General features: G+C 48.4%; 1 protein-coding gene across 8 annotated transcripts in view; it reads left to right on the top strand.

The window, feature by feature from the left end:
• SLC8A3 (solute carrier family 8 member A3) overlaps positions 1-19,892 on the top strand; it is a 152,995-nt gene that overhangs the window by 101,487 nt on the left and 31,616 nt on the right. The gene's annotated exons all lie outside the window — the stretch shown is intronic.

Here is a 19,892-nt window from a genome sequence, read left to right on the forward strand (position 1 = left end):
AATGCAGGGTACCTTCCTGCAGCTTGCTGCGGCTGACAGGACCACACAGCAGCAAGTACCTTGGAAAAAGCAAACCACTAAACCCTATCAAGACAAAACTCTGCTGCATCCAGAGCCTTCTGCATCCAGAGCCCGTGAGGAGGATGGGAGTGATAAAGCACACGTGACAAGCGTTAGTCACGTTGCTAATGAAGGGCTAGAAGGCACTCGCAGACCGCAGACCCTGAATAGATGAAGGCTGCTCATGTGGATTTTCTGTCCCTGAAGTTAAAGAAACATAAGAGACCTTGTTCTTACAAGATTTCAGGTCAGGTTTTTCTATCAGAGATGCATCTATTCAGGATAACCATGTAAGGGAGCTCTTCAAAGTGAGCTGAAAATGACAGGGGTTTGGGAATTCCTCTTCTTTTGCTTTTGAAAATTATCCACCAGGATGGCAACTGGGGATTTCCTTGAGCTGATCCTCTTGACATCTTTAACTTCCCCATCATCTTCCTCTTCCAGCCTCTCAGTTCTTGACCCCATTCCTTCCCTGAGGTAAATACAATGCCAGGGCTAATTATTTAAAAAGGAAATATTGGCAAACATAGGAAGAGTATGAGGTGAAAGTCTTCGGTGCAGTGGGCACGGCTGCCTGATTAGAGCACCCTGCCCAACATGACGCTTGTGCTGTTTGCTTACTTTCTTTACAGACCCTTTGATAGATGAGTTGCAGTGCTCCTTGCATGATTTGTAGTCCACTGCCTGGCATTTTTTGTGGCTCCCTTTACATGTTTCAAATCAGCCGTGAAAAGGGCCCACAGGAGAGCCTGGTGCAGACAGACAGGCTCAGGCTCTCTTTTAGCCCAGCTGGTCAAAAATAGGCTTGGGAAACTTCTTGAATCTTGGACGGGAGTAGAAAGAGCAGTGCAGGTCACTGTTTAAAAAGTGACAGATGCTTTGCCATTGCGACAGCAGCCAGTCTGGCGACCACGTAGGGACGCTCTGCAGGCCACCGGTGCTCCACAGACCACAGTCTAAGAGCCACTGTCTGCCATATGGATTTTTAATAACAGCCTTCGTGTTCTTTCAATCACTGAAATATTTAGCATCCTTTTACTGCTCTGCATTGGCTGTTCTAGTTCAAGATCTCAGGAGTGCAAGGTTTGACTTTTCTCTCAATGATTTTCAGCCTTCATAATGAGCAGGTTGTATTTTCCTTTCAGAACAGAGGGATAGACAGTCATTTCACTTAATCTGCTCATGGAAGTCCAGCCAGTGGTTTAATCCATCTCAGAACAGGGGTCCCCGATCCTCTTTCCCCTGTGGACATGTCATTGAATCAGGGGAGCAGCAGGGAGGCCGTTCCCTGTGTTTATACAGTGGGATAGCAAGCATTTTCAGGACTGAAGGAGGTAGGTACCAATGTGTTGATTACACACATGGAGGCCAGTGCAACCGAGCTCGCAGCCAGAGACATTATTGCTATCATCATCTCGAGTCTTACAGGCTGTTGCACGAGTCCCAGACACAGCGTCAGCTTGCACATACTCTGCTTGTATTAGTTTTCTCACAGTATTTCCAGCATATGCCACCATTGCTGTGCCATTTCTGGTTTGCTGTGCTCTTTGGGGAATGGTTATGCCTTTGGAGGGAGGAATCTCACACTGCTCATTTCTAGAGCACTTGACATCTTAGTGTCCTGCTTATTCACAGAATCATAGAGTTGCTGGAAGGGACCTCTGGAGGTCATCTGGTCCAATCCCCCTGCTCAAGTAGGGCCACCTAGACCCAGTTGCCCAGGACCTTGTCCAGATGGCTTTCAACTGTCTCCAAGGATGGAGACTCCACAACCCCTCCGGGCAACCTGTGCCAGTGCTCAGTCACCCTCACAGTAAAAAAGTGTTTCCTGATGTTCAGAGGGAACCTCATGTGTTTCAGTGTGTGCCCATTGCGTCTTGTCCTGTCAGTGGGCACCACTGAAAAGATCCTGGCTCTATCCCCTTTGCACCCTCTCTTCAGTTATTTATATATATTGATGAGATCCCCTTGACCCTTCTCTTCTCCAGGCTGAACAGTCCCAGCTCTTTCCTCATGGGTGAGATGCTCCAGTCCCATAATCATCTTCGTGGTCCTTGGTTGGATTCTCTCCAGTATGTCCATGTCTCTCTTGTACTGGGGAGCCCAGAACTGGACACAGTACTCCAGGTGTGGCCTCAGCAGTACTGAGTAGAAGGGAAGAATCACCTACCTCAACCTGGTGGCAATACACCTCCTAATGCAGCCCAGGATACCATTGGCCTTCTTTGCCACAAGGGCACATTGCTGGCTCATGGTCAACTTTGTGACCACCAGGTCTTCTTCTGCCAAGCTGCTTTCCAGCCAGGCACCCCAGCATGTACTGGTGCCTGTGGTTGTTTCTCCCCAGGTGCAGTTCCAGTCTCATTCAGTACATTCACCTACACCAGGGTAAAAACATTCAGTGTGTGAGTAAGAAATAAGTATTCATCAGTTGGTCACCCTCCACTACGCTGTGGTCCCCAGTAAAGGTCACAAAGCAAAGAGAAATGGTTACTGGTACCCAGGCACACCAGCGCCCAGCATCCCACGCAAGGCTGCTGCCTGGAGGGTGCTCCCCAGGAGCCATGGGAGAAGAGCAGCTCTGAATCGCACCAGCAGGGTTTCAGGATTACATCTGGAGTCCTGGGCTTGGCTGATGGGGCACAGAACAGATGAAGAAGGCAGTGTGCTGATCATGCCTCTGCTTTCACAGCTTTGAGCTCTGTTTCCTTGTTTTTCTCAAAGCCAGTCTAGCACTTTTCCTAGGAAATCACTTATGTACCCATCTTCCACATAGCCACAAGCCTCCTGAACCTGCTCTCTCCCTTTGCTTTTGTCCCTTTCCATTGCAGTGCTGCTAGCAAGGAAAAGTCAACTCCTGCCTGTAGCCATGGAGCTCTGCACTTGGCACCGTGACAGAGCTCTGTGAAGAAACAATTTTATATCCAGCTAGGAAATGAAAATACCAACCCAGAGAGCACCCACTAAGAGTTCAAGCACAGCCCCATGGAGTGAGGAGAGGTTGAGTAGACCCTCCCACCACTTCCCTGAATGCTGATTTTCACCCCTTAACCCAGGTGGGAGCAGGCAGGGGCTGTCCTAACTGGTGCCAGTTGCGGAAAGAACAAGTGCTGCCCGGTCCAGCCCTCCCTTCCCCTGCTGCAGTGATAACAGAGGCAGCCATGGTAGTGTAGGCACCAGCTAGGTCCTGACATCAAGGAGACCCTCCATCCAGGGCTGGCAGGGGTTTTGTGCACTTTAGTGAGCAGTCTGGAGGAGCTACAGCCAAAACTCTCAAGCAGAGGTAACAAGACTATAAATGTGAAGAGAAAGCGGGAGCTGTGTCTACGCAGCATCTTGGGGGGCAGTTGGGGTGCAGAAAGGATAAAACCTCTATTTTAGGCCTTTAATTCTGGGCATGTCTGTGCTGTGACTGCAGCTTGTAGAAGGAGACCTGAGAATTTTAAAACAGTTGCAGTAGCTTGGAGAGTAATACAGTCAATTAATTTTTCCTTAGATTTGCAGGTAGCTTTTAGCCTGTGAGGAGCTCAGCACTGCTGTGGCTATGTTGCTAGCACCCCGCAATCTAGCTGGTGATAGCCAACATGAGTAGCTTGACACCACCTATAGTTACAGCAGTGATTGCAGTACAGATCCAGCCCTCAGCATGCAAGCCTGAAAATATTGGCCAGTCTACCCATATGTAAATCTCAGTGCATATATTTATTTGTGTCAAGAACTAAATTAAATAGAAATGGATGGCTTGCCAGGACTATAAAAATGTCAGGTCTTCAGAAGAGCCCCATCTCTGCAAGAGCATTTGAAATACTGCATATATATTGGAGGGGATTAGAGCCAAATGAGAAGATACCAGACAGAGCAATAAACTCAGCCTCGCAGCCTGTTGTGTTGGGGCTTAGGAGAAAAGAGACTGCAGATCCACCTTGCGACAAACAGAAGTTACTCTTAGGGAGCGTGGCAGGCTCCTTGGGTGTATGTAGGAGTGGACACAACTTCACTACATTTATGTGAGATTTTTTTTCCTCCCATTGAGCTTAACAGACAGGGTCTCTTTCATGAGTTCATGCTCAGCTTCTTCAGAAAATGATGTTAAAGCAGCGGGTAGGTTTCTGACACGGGGTGGGAAGCGAGCATGGCACGCTAGCAGTAATGTGGGATGCACCCGCAGGAGTGTCTTCTTTAGGGCTTCAAGCTAATGATTTTCCTTTTGACAATTTAGATATATGGTGCCCCTTTTAACCTGGGCAGTTAGCTTGAAAAACGAAATGCAAAAGGACAAAAGCAAACCTTCCCCTTGGTCCCTAGCCCCAGGATTGAGCTGGCTGGGATAAGAGAACATGGTGAGAGCCAGATATTTGCATAGACTGAATCCTGTTTCTTACTCATCCTGTAGGTATTCTGCTGTTGCTGCTTTAGCCTTTGTCTAATGTTTCCTCCTCTCCCATCACAGAGGTTATTTTTCCTTCCCTTTCACAAAACAATAGCTAACAGGGCTCTTCTGCCTATAGATGTCTTCATTTTGGGTAATAAGACGAGGCTCAGTTTAGGTGTCGTCTCTTGGCTACCTTATGCAGAAGATAGGCTTTTATCCAAGACATACATTACAAATCTGTCACCTTTGGTACTTCTGGCAGGCTGTTCTTCAGACATGATCAGGACTCAGATGAGAGAATCACTTCCATGTGAGATGCAGAGTAAAGTTGCTTGTTAAGCATGCTTTAACAGAAGCTTCATCTCTAGCTCATTCTCTACAATCTAGAGTATTTTTTTTTTTAAAAAAAAGTGCAATGATTTTATTATCCCTCTTTCCTCTCCTGTTGCATGACCCAAATGCAACAACAGCCTGCAAGGAGGATGTAATCTACTACAGACTTCCCTTTGCAGCCAGCGCACCAGATTGTGTGCCTATTCATAAGACAAAATAACAAAAAAAATACTTCTCTCTATCTATAGTCATCTTACGAGCTCTTGAAAATCAAGCCAAATACAAGGCAAAGCTTGACTCCTCCTTGCCCACATGTTACTTATGTTTGAAGAGCAGTAAAGTAGTAGAGATGCATTTGCAAGTGGTTCAAAACCATAGCACCTTCTCCAAACCTTGGTCCCAGCTTTGAGCGCTCTCTCTGGGCTCCAGACAAGAAGCAGGCGGCCTAGTTCTCAGCTGGTAGGTTTAAAGACACGCCTGTTCAGTAAGTTCAGCTCTAACTCTGGTGGTCCAGGCTGCATTGGGTTTCTGTCCAGGAGCCAATGTGGCCCTGCTCAGAGGGGTTCATTCCTGGTGGGCTGGTGCAGCCATGGGAAGCTACGTACGCTTCTGCTTTATGGGGTGGGAGTTTCAGCCACTGAAATCTCTCTGAGCAATCTGGCTGGAGGCATTAGACCCTGGCAGTGTTCAGGCATCATTTTCCATCCCTAGCTGCCATCTACAGGAGCCCTTGTCTAGGGGAGGATCTTCTCCCCATATGGGAGCCACAGGAGCTCTGCGGTGCCTGCTGGGCACTGTGGGTGTGAGCCACAGCTCCTGCCTTAATTCTTCCTTTGGTTCCCGTCTCACTGGCATGCTGCAAGGGTAAATGCATGAAAGCGTGTGAGGCATTAGGACGTTAAGGGTCCTCTAAGAGACCAGATTGCTTGAAATGGCTGTGGCCTTCCTATTCACAGCAAGCCAGTAAGCTCTGCCAGAGAGCTTCTTAATTGGTAAGAAGCAGAGGTCTAAGGGTGCGTGGCTAGGTTTTATCATTCTTGACAGATTTGCTGACTTTTTGGGTTGTGAGAGCTGGGGACGCAGCAGGGCTCCTGAGTGGACTAAGGAGCTGAGCTGACCCCAGCCTTTGTTCAGGTTACGTGCCGTGTGTCCCTGCCTTGGTGTCACGCTGTGAGACACCTTCCTGCCAGCAGAGAGAGAAGGTCCATGGCAGCTGAGCTTGTCCTCTCTTGACAGCTTCGTCCCCCTTACAGGCTGCTCCCTGCCTGCCTCTGTGCTGCTGGCTGGTCCCGTGTTGGTCCTCCTGGGCATCCAGAGAGCCTTGCACGGGAACTGCTGGAAGCGGAGCCGGGAAGAGAAGGAAAATGGGGCCAGTGTCCAGGAAGACTGTCCTGCTAAAAGCATCCCTAGGGAAAAATCCTGGAAAGGGAGAGAACACAAAAAAGCATAGAGGATGTCTGAGGCCAGGTGGCTGAGCTGCCTGGTGAGGTGGAAACCTGCCAGAATTATCTGCCTCACTGTGAGGCGTGAAAACAACCCACATGCAAAGCCTGCGAGAGTAGCTTTCAGGCTAAAAAAGGCTTTCTCTTATTTTGTATATATAGTAAAGCAAAATTTCCAGTCTGTCTGGGAATGACAGTGCTCAGCAGCATGGCTGGAGGAGAGCAGGCAGGAGAGGTGGTGCTTTGGGGGTGCTCTGGGGCATCTTCTCCACTCCTGTTCTCCAGGGTAGGGCCCTTCACTCTGTAGGGCAGTCTCTCTGATGGCTTATGTGGTTCTGGTTCCTGCAGCATGACAGCTCATGTCCAAACATACTGTGCTTTTCTGACGTCCTTGGTAGACTCACCTGGGCTCTGCTCTTTTAAAGAGACCGGGAGCACCTTCGTATTTCCTAAAAGCTAATACCTATCCTTGCTGTGAGACTGAGCTCGGTTTTTACAGGAGTTTTTCTCAGGCAGGCTCTCCTCAGTCCTGGTGAGGACTGAACAGACGCTCAAGAACCTTCTTAAGGGTTTGGCCTATTATTGTTAAGTTCCATGTCTTGCCATTTTCTGTAAGTTAGTGTTTGTTTCACCAGGTTGTATGATCTTGTGTAGCAAGGCGGGTGATTATAGGGCAAATTATCTCTCTGTGTGCTGCCTTCCCTATGACTGGAGCTACAAATACGGTGCAGTAATGGTGGAATATATTGTTGCAGCAAATATTTTAGGTTGCATCTTAGGTTGTCTGAAGCCAGAGCCGTGGTGGAGAGCTGAAGTGTTTCCAGAAGCTGATGAGGATGCCGGCTTGATTGCTTTCTTACTTTTAAGTAAAAAGTTAATTAGCTATTTATGTTGTTGCAAACTGTGATGGCCTAAGGATATGAGAGTGGCAAAGTCTCTAGGGAGAGGAAATATGAGCCCAGCTGATTAGTGTGAGTTCCCAGGAAAAGGCAATTTGAGGCAATGCAAACCTTTTTACAGTCTTAAACAGAAATCCTAAATTTGAAACTGATTACATTTTGACCACAAATCCCTTATGCTCAGCAGCTCATACAGCAATATTAGTTGAGCTAGTAAAGCATATTACCTCTCCTTAAAAACCTTGCTTCTATTTATTTATGCATTTCAAGCATTCTCTCCCCCACAATATTGAAGCGTCTTGAAATATTAATGCATTCATGCTTATGACGTGCTTCAGAGGCAAAGGAGCGCTTGTTCCCATTTTACAAGCAGGGAAAGAAGTGACTTCCTTGGAGTCACAAAGGAGGGCACTGGCAGAGGCAGAGCAAGGACCGCATGGTGGCATCTCCAGTGCTGAGATCCCTCTGATTAGGAAATCTAGGTTAAGCTGAGGAGCTTGAAATGGAAGAGGCCTATGCTCTCACTGTGTGCCATTCATAATTTAACTCCATGTTATGGGGAATGATATTGGATTGTGCTGTAATTTTAAACTGAACTTGGCCTTCATCTAAGTGAAGGTGTGGACATGGCTGACTTACCCATTCCCCACCAGTGCTGCGCTCCAGCAGCCCAGGCACCTCCTTTGATCAAGGAGATGCTGCACCAGCTCCTCCCTCGCACTGTCATCCCAGAGAAGGACATACAGAGCCTTGATGTTCACTCATTTATTTCAGAACTCAGTGGGGTAATGAGTTTGGTTTTGAATTGCATCACTGTACAAGGCAAAATGACTGCCCAGGCCTGTTTCACATCAAAAGTTATTTTTAATAGAGCTCTCAAGGGGAAAGGAGAAAAATCTTGAGGACGTGACCGCTATGGTTCAAACTATGGTTTCCTGAGAAAGCAGGTCTGTCTGAGCTAACCTGTATATCCATCACCTTTCCAGAGAGGAGACCAGAGCGAGCTCCAGAGACGGGCTTTACTGACCCAGCATGAGCCTGGTGCCACAGAGGCTGGGAGGTCCCATCAACCCCTCTGCGTGCAGCTCGGGAGGAGATTGATGGCAAGGCTGCAGCCAAGCAGCCTTGTGACATGAGAAGCAGGAAGGGAGGAAGGAAGGGGGATGCTTGAACAGGTGGCATTTTCTTTCCAGCTTGATGACCACAGGTGGTCAGGACCAGGGCTGCTGCAGTGCTGGAGACACTGCTGCATTAGCAAGCAGCAGTGGCCAGTTTTCTGCATGGGTGATGACATTTTATGTCCCTAAATTTCCCCGGTGGCTTCGGCATCTTAATTTGTGGCATCGGTTTTGGTGCTGTGTGTGGTTTAACACGCACCACGTTTCATCCTAGCAGCAGGCACTTTCTGTGGGGCGGATTTGCTGTTACAGTTTGTGAAATGCTTCATGCTGTGTTTCAGTAGGCTTATAACAGGACATGAACCTGGTTTAGCAGGAGACACATAACTGATGGGAGCTAATGTATACAAAATCAGCTTATACAAGGGTTAGGTGCCTCCAAGTGATGATTTTTCACATCACCAGGAATGGCTTGTTCTGGAGAAGGGTACTGGGCAGATTGCTCTGAATTGAAGGATGCCTGAATATGAGGAGCTGAGCCAAAAGAAGTAGGAAACAGTGATTTTTGTCTTTAACATTCAGATATATGGGGTTCAAACAAGGTTTGGGCGCCTGGCTGGGGTGCTTGATTTTAGGGGTGCTTTCTTTATAGGCACTTGATTTTCACCAGAATTTTCAATAACAAGCTGCAATTCTGAGGGCCTTGATTTTTATGTTCCTAGTGCCAAATATGTAGATTTGGGTGGAGGCTGGGCATTCCCTTTCCCCATGAAATTTTTCCATGCCTCAGTTTCTCGTGACTGAAGTGCAAATGTTAATATTTACCTGTATTTTTTGAGTTGCTTCTATTCTTTTTGGTCCCTTGATAGGAAGTAGTGTCCCAGTACAGGGTTGTGTATTACTCTGTAAATGAAACAAGAAGAAATTCCTGAAAACAAACTGCATTTTGGAAAAATACTGTACATTTATAATGGAAACAGGAGCTTTGATCTGTGACCCCATGAGCATTTTCCAGCAAAGGTGTCACCCTCTGAATAGCAAATTTAGCCAACTAGTAAGAGGCTAGCTTTTCTGAGGTACTTTCCACATTTCACAGAAATAATCCATTGATCCCTAAACACCCGTCAGCCACAGGACAGACCCTGCTGATCTAATACTTAGAGCTATGCACACCAAAGTGGGATTTTGGCCAGCATGTATCCTTACACACAGTGTAGGAGGATCAGTATGGAGAACAGGAGGCAATAGTCTCAGTTTTATTCTTCTTTGAAAGCCAGGCTTACAACATCTTTCTATCCCAGATTTTTCATCAGTTTTGGTTTTTTTCTGTTTGGTTTTTTCTTTCCCCCCTGCACTGGCACAGAGGACTTCATCCATGAAACACCAACCAACACCACTTCCTCCGTGTCCTCAGGTCTCCTGGCTCCGTATCTGCCACTGTATTTTGTGAGCTCTGGCAGGAGCCCGTTTTTACTGAAAAGGATGTTTATAGTATTGGTAGACTGAAACAGGCTCCTTGATTTATCCCTATTTTAACATTTCTGCCTGTGAGTTATTGAGTTTAATTAAGGCTGACTAGTAAATATTTATCCTCATGACAGAAATAGGTCCAGGTTTGTCTGTTAAAAATACTACACAGCTTGCCTCTTTGGCTACAGCTAACTGAACCGAATGCTCAGCAATTTTATTAATACCAGCAAGGAAAAAACCTCAAACCCCATTGCCGCAAGCTTTTAACCATGCAGCTCTCCCCTGGCCGAGGAGGATCTCTCCCCCAAGCATCCCTGTCCCTTGCATCCTGGTCGCTGCCAAAATGAAGCCCGTTGCCATGGAAGCCTCATTAAATCTGCATCTCGCCGGGGCTGCAGGGGCTACGGCTGTATTTTTATCTGGCGGTGGCTGCATAAGGGGGCGGGATGGGATGGGGATAAGTGCCTTACATCTTGCCTTGATGGAGGCCTGCCGGGAACCACCACTGGCCAAAAGACATGTCGCGCTTGGGTAAGCTCTCTCAGGCCAGGCAGCCCTTGGCAGCCCCCGGTGTTGCTAGAGCTGAGCATGGGGGAGATGCAGCGAACGGAGCTGGTCTTAATGGCCAAGCAAGCTTTTGGGTGGTGGCATAGTTCTGCAGAGCACCAGGGGCTCCAAAGAATGGGGGTCTCTTTAGATTAGACTAAAAATAAAAAAACTCTCTTGACTTGAGCAAAACCTTCACCTGCCCTTCCCTGAGTAGGAAGAAACTCATCTGAGCTGAGCTGAAGGGCAGCACTGCACTCCTAGTCATGAATATTTTTTTGGAAAGCGATGCCACATATAAGTGCATAGCCCCCCAAAAAAAGGAAATGGAACTAGATGGTGTCACGGGTGCTCAGGGTGAATCCAATCTTGGGTGCAATCTTGCAAAAATTCCATTTTTGGAAGGACTGAATTTGAGCCCATCTCCCTGTTTGAGGAACACAAGGCACTGAAAGATCTGAAATCTGCACTCACTGTAAACAACAACAAAAAAAAAAACCCAACACACCCCACATATTCACTCCTGGTCAATTCAAATCAGATTTGCTGGCAGTGGAAGACAAAAAAAGAGGAGGTTTTAGTGTCTCAGCACTATCAAGATTTCTTGGCTCAAAACATGGGGCTGGGCCCTCTCTCTCTCTCTCTGAGCACTGAATCCCAGCAGTGCTAAATGCTCCAAAAACCAGATTTTATCCTGAATTACACCTGGGCAATCTTTCAGTCTTCAGTGGGTCTCACAGATGGCCAGGAGAGCCTCATCTAGCCTGCAAAACTGTTGTTACTTGTGCTGACGCATGAGAAGGAAAGAGTCCAGCTTGACTGTAAACTAGTAACTCTTGTCTCTAATAAAAGCCATCTCTTTCTTTGGAGGCTGTGAAAATTTGATCTGGAGCAGTTGGGCTAAAATTAAAATAGAGCCCAATGCTGCCATCCTGTACAGTCACACTCCGTCAGAGCAGAGTCATATGTGAAGCTCCAAGGGCTAGTAGGGACTGTTACTATCATTGCTTTTTAAAGGGATGGCAGCATCATCAGAAGCTTTTTTTTCTCCTTTTTCCACAGTCACAGATCTCCAAATGTCTGTCTCTGCAGGAGGCACCAACTGGTAAATAAACATTAAAAAAAACCACCAACAACAAAAAAAAGGATTATTTCTAATTTGCTGGAAATGGGATGTGACCTGGTTCTCTGTAGGCGAGTGTGGCTGACAAAGCCAGCTTTTGCAGCTGCAGGCTCTCTCTGCAGCAGACCATCTCTAAGTCCTCCATGGGGAGTTATTTCCAGCTTCAAGGCTGGCTCTGCAGACCCTTCTCAACATTAGGACCATGAAAAAGTCAGTGCCTGTGGTTTGCAGGTGTTCACAGGCTCTCCTCTACTATTGTAGGATGTGCAACTCACCTTCAGTCTTGCTATGAGAGTAGGGCAAGTGGTATTTTGCCCAGGCAGCCTCATTTCTCCTAGTCTAGTGCCATGATTTTGAGTCTTGCACAGCTTGAGTTGAAGGGGGCTGCTAGACTACTTCAGAAAGCCCTAAATGTCTTCCTCTGGCTCTTGCTCAGGCCCCGACTCTGGATTCAAAGACCCAAGCCATTGAGCTCACTGCTTGGTGGCGCCCACCCATGCAGGAGGGCACGTGTGGGGTAGGGACTTGGCAGGCCCGGGGCACTTCTTGTGCTCTTGCAGCCTCTGTGCGCCAGCAATGCTGCTGCAAATGGGTCACGGGACAGAAATAGGCTGCTGTGCTCTGGCGTGGAGCCAGCGCTGCGCCGCTCCGGCAGCAGCCCCAGGTGTGAGGGGTGTTCCCTGGCAGTGGGGAGGCCGGGCAAGTGCCTGGGGAGTGACTGGGGGGGCTCTCGCTCCTGTGTTTCATTCCCGGCTGCTCCAGCTGATTGCTGCCTATGAAGCCAAACAAGTCTTTGATATCCTCTCTGCTTCTGGAGAGCAAAGATAAGTGCAGCCTACCCACGGGTGTGAAGCCAGGGAAGAACGTCAGACCAACGAGGCGCATGTTCAGATCCAGTTTGTGGGCAATCGGCATCAGTTTGGGGGGCTTTTAGCATTTAGAGAGAGTTTATTTCTCAGCATACATTTTACACCAGTGCCTTTCTGGGGGGGGAGCGTGATGGCAAGGAGCAGAGCTGGGAACAGTATCTGAAAAATAGAATAAGCCACTGATAAACACAGACAGACACCCCGGTAAACAGACAGACAGAGCAGAAGGCTCCCGCTCCTGACAGTCTCCCCGGTGTATAGCAGTTTCCTTGTAAGACCGCTGACACTCACTGCAGGGCATATGTGAAGCAAGCTGGAAGAAAGCGGAGGCTGGAGCAGGGGACGGGGAGGGAGCGATGCTCAGGCACCAATGGGATTGCAACCCAATTATGTACTGGCTGGGCAGAGAGCTGGGATGGGACCTCCTTTCAGAAAAAAATCAAAATCGGCTCAAAAAAAATCAAGCGCACCTTTTCCTTTTTCTTCAGAAGCTCTTTATCTTGGGATTTCAAGTCCTAAAAAGTCTTGTAGGTCCTATAATGGGAAAGACTCATGATGGAGTCAGGGAGTTACATTTTTAAGGTGAGAGAGCTAGGAGGACAAAGGAGGAGCTCATTAAACAACAGCCCCTCCTCTGAAGCCACAAGGTATTCACTGTAGAGGTCTGCATGAGGTTTTAGCCTTCAGAGCAGTTGTGTCATGTTACTAAACCCCTGAGGACATGTTTACTGATGCTGGGCTGAAGGGTGCTGTACCCGCTACCACGCTAGGTGGAAGACCAGGGCTGGGAGGATGGTTATTTTTTATTATCAGGTTATGGTTCTAACCAGATGGAGAGAAGTGTGTGAGACCAGCCTGCAAACCCAACATTCAGTGGGAGTTTGATGGGATATACGCCAAAGTGCATCAGGATCGTGGCTGGCTTTGTCAGGACGGGTCAAGTCAAACAGTTCTTCAGTGGTGCTATCAAAACTTGGAAGGGAGAAGACAGAGCATCATTTATTAAGGTCTGAGGTATTGAGGGAGTTGTAATAGGAGGGCTTAGACAGCAAGAAGGGGAACAAGAGCTGAGGAGCTTGTTGGGATGAGGGTAGGGCAAGCTTTTAGGATGGGTGAAGGGCCTTGGCGCTAACTCTTGCCACAGGGTAGAGAGGGCATGAGGAGACTCCTGTCTGTCAACCAGGGACCCCAGGAGGAGTTCAAGCCGTCTCTGATGTGGATTGGTTGTTTGCCAGAAGCACTTCCCACAAAGCTGGATCCACATGTGAAGGCTGAGATGGAACTAAGTGTTAGGGTGGAAATTATAGCAGTAAGATGATAGAGGACTATGTTGATTAAAAGAGACCCACTTGGGCGGGTGAGGGCTGCACAGGCTGTGGTCTGTTTGGTCTGTTTGATGTGGTCATGCCAGCATGCAGCACTTGTTCCTGTCTCTGGCTGAGCCGGGCTGTCCTGCGAGGGGACCAGCTGTGGGGAGGCAGGAGGGCGCCCGGCAGCCCGGCTCTTTGGGAGTTGAAGCTGGGTCACTGACGGAATTAAACGAGGCTTTAAGGTTGCCCTGCTCCTAGACTTAACCCTTCTGAAGCACCCTTCTTTGCTGCAAAGCTGGCTGATGACATGATTTTTGTTCAGTTTATGAATAAGGAGGTGGCTTTTTTATGGTCCAAAGCTCTGGATTCTGGAAGTACAAGCCCAGCAGGGCTGGCCTTCTCCCGGGAACCTGCAGCTCCTCCCGAGGCATTAGCTCCTGGAAGCTAACGAATGGCCCTGTTTGGTTTTCCCAGTGTGTTTTTATTCAGTTAGAAATGGAATTAAAACAGCCCCAAAGAGTGAAATGAAATGATGTAACGGAGTATCCTCTACCTTATTTTCAGTGCTACAGAAGAGAAGAAATCAGTGAGCCCAAACAAATGCACAGGGCCTTGGATAAAGATGCAATATCTTGGCTCTGTATAAATGATTGGATATGCAACTTTGATGTTGCTGTGGCAATTCAGCATGCTGTCCCTTATCTTGGTCACAAGAAGGCTGTGACCAGAGCGAAAGCACGCCGGCTCCAACTCCAGCTCCTTTTGTTCATATATAATAATTGTATCTGCAGCGTGCAGAGCGGGCTCATTTCAGGCTGGCAGCTGCACAGCATTGTTTGCAGCTCATTAATTTCCTACAGATTGCTGCCTTGCTGCTCCGCTGAATGTAGTGCAACTCCAGTGGCTGGGCTGAACACAGCCCTGCTGAGCTGAAAGCACCGTCAGTGTGTGTGTGTGTGTGTGGGAAGAGCAGGGCAAGGGAGGGTGATGTCCGGAGGGGTTGGCAATGGGAAAGTTTGCTTCACTCCCCACTGTTTTTGATGTGCTTTGGGCACTGAAATCTGGGGATGCTGTCACGTGCAGGAGCCAGGAAGGAGGTCTAGGCAGGTGTGGGAGGTTGAGACATGCCAGCTCCCACGCTGGGAAGTAGGAGGACTATTCTGATCTTTCTTGGAAAGCCAAATTTCATTGCAAGTGCATCAAGTGTAGGACAGCAAGCCTTGGGAACAGCCATGTTAAGAGGAGCCCTTGGTCTCCACCTATGTTGTCTGTGCTGGAAAGAGCAGTGTTGTGGGCAGTAGGTGCGAATCTCTGCTGGCAGTGCACATCTGGGCTGGGCCTGTGGCTGATGCCAGCCTGGGGGATGTGAATATGTCATGGGGGAGATTAAGGGTCTCTAATCCCTGCTGGCAGTGGCCACCTTCACTCCCACCACAGCCTGGCTCCTGTGGCAGTAGGATCAGCAAGCTGAGGTCTCCATGGCCATCAGCCTCCTCTCCTGTGCTGGGTGGCTCATCCCCAGTGTGCCAGCGTGTCCTTGCTCACCCTGCGGGGGAGGCTTGGGCAGCTCTGTCCCCAGCTGTGGCTCCCTGTCTGAGACAAAGCCACCCCAGCTATGCCAGGAGCTGGCCAAGTACAGAGTCAATATGAGTTTGTGAAGCAGCACGGCAGCAGTAGGACTTGAGTGGAGCTCCCAGAGGGCTGCTTTTGGCACTCAGGCAGCAGCGGCTAGTGTGTCTCTGCTGGGATGCAATGTGGCAGTGCAGGTTCGGTTTTGGGCACGCCACATCAGAAGATTTTGCAAATCCATTGGGAGTTCAGAGAACTGAATTCTGAAAAGAGATCAAAGAAGTTGCATAGAGCTCGGCTGAGCTACAGCCAGCAGCAGGTGGCATGCAGCCCTCCAGAGCTGTGACCAGAGAGAAGGACATGGGTGGTTGTCCTCAGGATGTCAAGGGGTGGATGACCTGAGGGTGCAGGTGGTTATCAGCACTCACAGGAGTGATGAGCTGAGGCAGGGATTGGTGCTCAGCGCACACTCCGGGGCAGCGAGCTCAGGTCGATGGGAGCATGTTCTCCCAAAAGAACAGTGCCCAAAGGCCAGCCACTTGACTCTCTTCAAACCTGCCGTGACAAAGCACTGAGCAATGCGTGGCAGGGCCACGCTATCGGGCAGTGCCGGGGGCTCATTTCAGCTAACAACCTCTGGCAATTTTTGCCCTACAAGGAATTTAAAGCCTTCCTGGGCTGGTGAAGGTTGTTTTGAATCTGGCACTTCTCATTCTTCAACTTCCCCTCCCCCTCTGCCCCTACCTTCTCGTCCATGCCAGCATCTCCATGGCAACCTTGTTGCTGGAGAATAGAGAAGACATCTAAATATAGCTTCCAAATCTCCATGCCTTCAGCGAAAAGTCTAAAACCAGGGGCAACGGCTTGAAGCACTGGGCTGCTAATACCAGCCAGCAAAGAGTGTCTTGCAGGTGGGATTCGGGAGCACTGTGGTGGGACGGGGGGTCACTTCCAGCTGAATGCCAGTTTCATGTTTGCTCAGGACATCTCAAGGGGCTTTGAGGTAGTCCAGCCTACCCTCTGCTGTCCAGGGTGCTCCCACCCCTGCACCCGGTCAAGTTTTGGAGCCATTCTCTAGAGCAAACAAAAGCGTCTCCAATACTTCGTTTGGCCATCAACATCCATGATGGTTTTAACATCATAGGCTTTTGTTGCGGTGTGTTAGACTAAGCTGGAAGCAGGAAAATTCAAAGACCTTTAGTAAGAAATAAATTCTCTTCCTTCCTTCTTTTTCCATCCTCTACTTTTTCTTAAATTTTGTACTGTGTGCCTACGGTGGGGTTGTGGCTGAGGTTTTGCTCCTTTTAAAATTCCTTTCTGAGAGAAAAAGGGCACAGCATTTTCTCAGTTAAGCTGTTCCCCTGGGAACCTGCCCAAGATAGGGAGGAGAGAAACGTCCATGCCCAGGGCCCTGGCACTGCTTTGCACCTACACCAGGCTGATACCCACCAGAACTGTCTGGTTTCATGGGCTGTCAAGTTGAATTATTACTTGTACAAGACAAGTGCTTATTGTACAGACCTCAACAAATAGCTCCACAGGCTGTCGAGGCTTTGTCTGCTGTCCCCTGGCCCTGAAGCATCAAGTCTCGTAGGGTCAGCAAGAAAAAGCTGACCTGCAGCAGGTCAGGCAAGGGCCCGCTTGTGTCTGTACACACAGCTTCAGTATTTGGAGCCAACAGTCTGGAAGGTGATGCACAGATCCCCTAGATTTCTTTTTTAAGAGGAACTTAAACAAAGATTATAGCTGAACCTGAAAATGTTTAACAGAAAAAAAAAATAGCCTTATTAAGATGAATAAAGGAAAAAACCTGTGGAGCTGGGCTATTATGCTTGTACAACCCACCTTAAATATCTCAACTCAGCTGATCAGCAGCATGGACTCAGCTGAGAGAAAGGGGATTTAACAAACTGTGGTTTTCCCCTCTTTGCAGAAATTCTTAAAACCAAATTGTGGTGTCTTTGCCTCAAGAACTCTCTGTATTAGAGCATTTTATCATGTTTGAACAAAGTGAAATACCGAATGCATTGGAAACCTGCTTGCCTGGCAGGGCTGACTGCATTAAGGAGACTCCCTGAGCATTTTTTTGTGCCTTTTCCAGCTCATCAGGGCTTCCAAGTTGAATGTGAGACATTTGCCATTTACTAGCTCCGGTGCTGATTCCCGTGGCTGAGACGTGGATATACCACATCTCTTGAGTTGCCCTGAATAAAGTACCACATACTTAAGGATTTTTTTGCAAGGCGTGACAGTGCTTAATGGCCTCACCTGCCTGCAACTTAGCAGCTCTGATTTCTCATTGCTGGTACAGTTGTTTGCACTGGTACAAAGTAGGTGTGAAATGCTGTCATGCGAAGTCGGCAGCATTACATGTCTCTTTGCAGGGTTGCATGGCAGTGGGACGTGAGGGCTGGGCTGCTGTGGCAGAAAACGAGCACAAATTAAAAAGTGAAGCTGACCACAAGCACAAAGTGCTTAGTTTTGCCATCCAGGATGGAGGAAGGCAATTTTTTTTAAATTTATTTTTTTACCAGCTATCCCTATACATCTTTTACTGGTAACACTTTGAAGTTTTCCGATACAAGTAAAGACTTTAAAAAATACGGCTTTAGTCTTGGCTATGTCCCTTTAATTATCATGTGTCAGCTACTAAAGCATTTTCAATAGTTCTAATTGAAACATGAGCCAATTTACTAATTAGCCAAGATTACATGGGGAATAGACAAAGGGAAATTGCCTTTCTGTGTCAATATTTCCTCCTTTATCCCTTATGAAGACCTGGTGTGACGTGACCAAACTGCACCACCGACAGACAGCCAGGCAGAGCTCCTGAGCTGCTGGCGATCCCGAGCAGGGTCCCACACAGTCCCAGGGAGATGGGCATGGAGGGGCGTGCAGGGTTTCGGACTGGGGCCCTGGTCTCCGCCTCAGGCTATGGCCACTTCTTGCACAGTGTCTTTCTCAGCCGACCTTTTCCCCCCTCCCTGTGACCTGCTGTAGTGGAGATGGATGTTTCTGGCCCTGGCCCTCGCAGGAACGGAGCGGAGGTGCCCCGTGTGCTGCACGCATGGCAGGGGTAGGGGCACGCAGAAGGACTCTACATCGCCTGGACAGGTCCCAGCCCCTGCCTGTGTGGGGAGGGACAGCAGGGGCATAGGGAGCCCTCCTTGCTACGTGTGCCGGGAGGCAGCGCCAAAGGCTTCTTCCCCTTCCCCTCCCAAGCAAGTTACACCTTGTCAGTCTGGGTGGATGTTACGAAGGACTTTCTAGGGGTTAAGAGTTGAAATATGGGGAAAGAAACCATCTCTACCATGAAGCTTTCAAAAAACAGTTGGGCAACCACCTACCTGCCAGGAATGGCTTGGTGGGACTGGCCCTGCCCAGAGACAGGGTGATAGCTGAGTGCAGTTGCTTCCAGCCCTGTTTTCTAAGGTCTTTTGGCTCCCTAATGGCATAAAGGAACTTCAGCAAGGAAGAGGAGGTGCTCTAGAGAAAGGCACAGCTCCCTTCAAATGAGAACCAAATCAGATGAAGCAGAATAAGTTGATACTCATGTGAATAAGTGGCGCTTCCACCACCACTTCAAGCTCGCTCTGCTCTCTTCCCTCACCCTCCTTATGGCTGCATCACTGCAACATCTTCCACCTTAGGAGTTCAAAGCAAGTAGGGACTGTCCCCTATCAAATCCCTGTGAGAAATAAGGATCACAGCCACTGCATGGATATAGAAACTGAAGCACAGAAGTATCAAGTGACTTGCTTGGATGGCTTCAGGCTTGCCTGGAGAAATACATAGGTATTCTAAGTGTAGAATAGTGATTAGCAGTGCAGAGAACCCCATTTTAAAGATAAGATGATAACTAGTTATCATCTGGTTATCCCATAGGTCAACTTGAAGACAAGAGAGAAAAAATCCCATTTCTGGGGGTGCTTCTGTCTATGACACTTTACAGCCAACTGGTCTGGTAGTGAAGTGGTCCAGGCTGTTCCCCATGCGCTTGCTGCACAGAGTGGGATGGCACTTGCACAGCTTCTCTTCCAACGGCCTCATGAATGACACAGCCAGTTCCTGGAAATTGGCCCGCAATGGCTTGTCTCCAGCTCCTGTACTAGCACCAGTTCTTCTGTAACTCATACATCAGCAACTTGCACATCAATGACCTGCTTGAAACTCTATCGTGACAGTTCATCTATCCTGTTGACATCTGCTTAGGTAATTGGTACCAACGTCTGCTCTGACCTTAAAGGCACCTTCAATTCTGACCTGGCTGCTAGAACAAACTGTGACCATGACCAGAGGCTGCAGCTGGATGCTTCAAAACCTGTTCCTCCCTCCGTAATCCCCGTGGGAGCCAAAAATCTTCTTGCATGAGCATGAGCTTAAGCTCAATGTGCAACCTGTCTGTCTTGGTCATACTTTGGATAGGTTCCTAAATTACCATGGTTTCCTGTTGAAATTAAGATCACTCATCATCTCCTTGGTGAGTTTAGTGAATCTGCTTTGGGATCTAATGATTCTCCTCCTCAAACACCTCCCGTCTTTGTCTGTGCTATGTGACAGCCTAATCCTTTGCTTCAAAATGGCTCAGCTTGTCCCACCCTGGGTTACTTGATGCGCAACTCCATGTGACCGTGCGCATCATATCAGGGCTCCTTTTGCTGGCTTCTTCACCTTGTCTGCCAGTGCTGTCACGTTGCTCTGTTAAATATCTGCCTCCCAGTGAGCTGGGCAACGACAGCTCTCCACTATGCATAGCCTTATTTAATCCCCTCTGGTTTGCC

Source organism: Aptenodytes patagonicus, chromosome 7 (assembly GCF_965638725.1).
Source record: "Aptenodytes patagonicus chromosome 7, bAptPat1.pri.cur, whole genome shotgun sequence".
NCBI classification, from domain to species: domain Eukaryota; kingdom Metazoa; phylum Chordata; class Aves; order Sphenisciformes; family Spheniscidae; genus Aptenodytes; species Aptenodytes patagonicus.